Consider the following 4243-nt stretch of genomic DNA (forward strand, 5'->3'; position numbering starts at 1 on the left):
GAGTTGCAAGAGACAGCGAGCATGAGGACCAGCTTTGACAGTCTGGGAGGCCCAGGTGAGCTTGATTAAGCAGACGACCCTCAGCCTGCTGATTTTGGCCAGCCTCCACCACAGTGGGAGGGGCGTCACACCTCCTTCTGTTTATCAGTGAGCTGATGTCTGAGCAAAGCTCTCAAATATAGTTGACTCGCTCCACTTCTTTCCCCCAGGAATGTGACTAAAAGCCACAAAACCCTGACAAACAAAGTATGTCTTCAACAATGTGCCTCCTTTGTAATATCACCACGTCACGAACAAAACCCTGTCAGGACGCTCACATTACTCTCATTACAGTAATGCGAACGTCCTGACTGACCCTCAGGTCAGCACACCGACCTTTGGCCTTTTGCTGATCTACTGACTGCTTCGCTACTCACCTGACCTGGGTGTGATCGTCAGACCGGACTGTCCACGGGGCTGCTCAGCCGACATGGGCCGCTCTGCAACACACCGGGACCTTCAGCGTGACTGAAGAATGTGAATGAAAGAAAATGAGCTGTGTGTGTGTGTGTGTGTGTGTGTAGCAGTAGTAGTAGTGTCACATGATTACATCTGTCAGATACTGAGTACAAATGTTTTAAAAAACGAGCTTGTTATTAAAGCAAGTTTTGAGGCATCTTCTATCAGTGTGCAACTGTTTTGTTTATGTGCTCATCACTGCAAACTGTTTCCTCAACCCTTCACACTTTGCTTAACCAGACCTCTGTGTCCATTCGACCTACTTCTAAATAGACAGTACTCGCCAGTATTTTCATACATGTGGCCCAGTACATGACGTTTGCATATTTTACATTTGCGTGTGAAACCAAGTAGGGACTGGCGGTGTGGTTTAACCCTCGAAGCACTGACTCATATTAGCCCACCAGGGAGCTATAGCTTCGTCATGCCTTCTGCAGCTCTGCTGAGAAGCAGCCTTTTATCTCTCTTCTCGGGAGATTCTGTCCGGATTTACTTGAAACTGTATTCAGATTAGAGTGAAACTAGAAAGGGCCCTCCTCTTATCTGTCCCATGATGAACCGGCTCTCTGACTCAGACCCTGTCTGCACGAAACAATACATAGTGATTATCCTTGTCCAAGCAGATGGCTTCTCTATGTTTTTTTTTTTTTGGGGTAGTTGAAAACATCCTCTGTTATCCCTAAGGAGACACAACTAGAAAGATAATACCAAAGCTTTGTGGGGTTGTGCTTGGAGGGGGATTTGCGAAAATACTGATGATTAGTAATAACACAGGATATTAAAAATATGCTTGGGGCCAGCCGTACATACTCATATGTTCTTTCCTACATGTGGGTGACGTGTTTGTGCGTATGCAAGTATTCACTCATAGTGATAACTGAAGTATATTACTCAACACAATTTTGTGGTACTTGTAGTTGACTTGAGTATTTCATTACTTCATACTAATCCAATATATGTTAGTAGAAAATGTTGCATGTACATTTATATTACAGCTAGCTTCTAGCTAATTTGAAGGTTAAGATTTAACATACAAAAAACATATTTGATTAGCATATGCACATTAGCCTGCTGTATGTAACCTTTGCTGATTAGCGGCCACCGTGGCCACGAGAATCAATTTTGAATGCTAACATGTAGCGTTAGCGTCGCAAAGTCAGGAATCGAGTCATAACTTTAGTTAACTGACTCAGTAACATATATCTACTTAAAGGTTTGCTAACATAAGCTAACATTAGCCTACATAAACTACTGGTCATACCAGACCAAGGCTGTAGCAACAAAACTAGAGCCAAGCTAGCTTTAGCAAGTTAGCAACCTAATCTTAGATCACTAGGAACTCCTGATTGTTCTGTTATTTTCCTTCAGTTTCTTTCCTGTTATGGAGCTGATTCATATACGCTGGGTGTTAAAATCCTGCTCACTAAATTAGTAATAAAAATAATTCAGTAATATTGTACATATAGTATATCAAAATACACATTCTGAAAGTAAGTATTGCTACATAATGAGTATAATTTTGTCACGTATTTTTCAATACATTACTGTATTTTGTGGCTATCACGTGTGTGTACACTTGCACAGAGTCCAGTTCTATTAAGACAGGATTAAGTTCAAACTTGCGTGACGATTGCTGATGTTAATGGAGGAACCGTATCTGTGGACAGATGAAGAGGACCGAAGATGAGTAAACTCTTTATTACTCGGTGAAGATCAGACCGACACGTTTACAAGATGAATGCACGTGGTGTCACCGGCTCTTCACATAATACGGCTGATGGAGTGATACCTTTTGAGCTGACTGCGGTTTTCCAAGCGGCAACTGTTCTACCCAATAAAAAGATACTTGCCAAACTACGTGACAACACATCACAAAGTAACAGATTTCTGTATGTGATATAGCATAGAAATATGTGCAAATGTTGTTGGCTATTCACCTTGTAGTTTTTGTGCGTGTGAGTGCGCGTGAGATCAATTTATACAATTATCAATCCATATTTTCGGTATTTCCTTGCACTGTGTCTGTGGCTACAGAGGCCTACTTGCGACAGAAAGCCCCGGGGGACTGGAATAAAATTCGGATAGCTGTATCTGGTTGTAGTCAGACCAGTCATAACCTATAATGCAGCGTGAGGAACATCTCTGACCTGGGGGGGTAAAAGGTTATGAGACAATACTCTGGCTAATGCTATTTAATATGGTGGGCAGCTGTCTGTCTGGGCGTCTACCTGCCTGCCTGCCTGCCTGCCTGCCTGTCTGTCTGCGTCTAATATTACATTTTTTTTTAAATCTGGTGCTGCATACCTGATCCGTGGCCTGTTTATGGAAACTCTATCCTCCCTGATGTGATTGCTTCCTCGTCTCAGGCCTCCCAGTCATGCCTGACTCACTTTATGAGCCGTCCCCGCGGACAAACAGGCCTTCATGCTTCACGTAATTCTTTGTGTGTGTGTCTGTGTATTGTGAAAGTTTTACTTAATTGTTTGTGAATGTGCAGCCGGGCACGTCTTGCGGTTTGGAAAAGTGTTTTTGTGTTGTTTCAGGACACTCAAGATTCGTCAGGGTGAGATATTTCCTCCGTTTTTAGTGTTCTTTGCTTGGAACACATGGATGCACACTTATCCAGATGTCTCTCAGTCCAGTATGTAGGCCAGCTGATAAGAGCAGTGGCTGTAGATAAAGTAATTGTCAAATATATGGTGGTTGGGGCGACTCATTTTTACCCATCAATCAACGGATGGGAGTTATTCACATGGTGAAATCTCCCAGCAAGTGAGTTATTATGACCGGGCAGCTTGTTTCTCAACTTACAATGTGATTGAGTGACCCGGGCCGGTACAGTAGTTAGCTGTTAGCTGGGAAAGGCGGGTCAATTACAGTCCAGAGTCCAGGGCTGATATGAGACGAAATGAGGGCCTGGTTTAGCTTTTTAACCCTAGAAAAAAATCAGATTATACAGTAATACAAGCCCTTGCTCAGCACTTCAACATGGAGTCATATGCACATAAAAACGACCTGGCCTGCCCTTGTGGTATCTTTGCAGTTTCTCAGGCTTGGGTACACACAAGTGCACGTAACGGTCTCAGTTAAAATCTAACCGACAACCTTTGCAATGTCAGCGTTCATCTGTCTCATTGCTGTAAACTCGAAAGAAACACTACATTTCACTTTAAATTTTAAGCTGTACCCTTCAAATTAAAAAATCTTGGCAATATTTACTCTAGGATTATTTTCTGTATATATTGCATAGTTTATTTAGCGCAAAAAAATAACACCAATTAGAATTGCATCGTGTGTGCCAAAAAAAGACTCTGACATGATGGTGACTTATATGTTTTTTTTCTTAGTTATTTTGTATTGGCTAGTGGTAACACAATATTCTTCAAATAAGAAAATGAAAATAAAAAAAAGAAATTGAATGCAAATGGAATAAAAATTTGCAGCATTTCCAACCCAAATTTCTGCAACCATGGGATACGATGAAGGTTTGTTTCTAAACCATGAAAATAATTCATAAATACATAATCATATCAGCCTAGTATCACACCCCTAAAAACGCACAATGACACGTGGTGACAACGTTGTTATGTGGTAAGGTTTAGTCAACAAAACTTGGGAAGGGTGAGAAAAATATGGTTTGTGTTAAAGTAATAAGAACGTGACAACGTAACTAGACAACGTATCTAGACAACGTATCTAGACAACGTAACTAGACAACGTATCTAGACAACGTAACAATGTAACG

The sequence above is a fragment of the Cebidichthys violaceus genome, unplaced genomic scaffold (genome assembly GCF_023349555.1).
Source record: "Cebidichthys violaceus isolate CVI_PGR_0920_01 unplaced genomic scaffold, fCebVio1.0.p SCAF_10, whole genome shotgun sequence".
Taxonomy (NCBI): Eukaryota; Metazoa; Chordata; class Actinopteri; order Perciformes; family Stichaeidae; genus Cebidichthys; species Cebidichthys violaceus.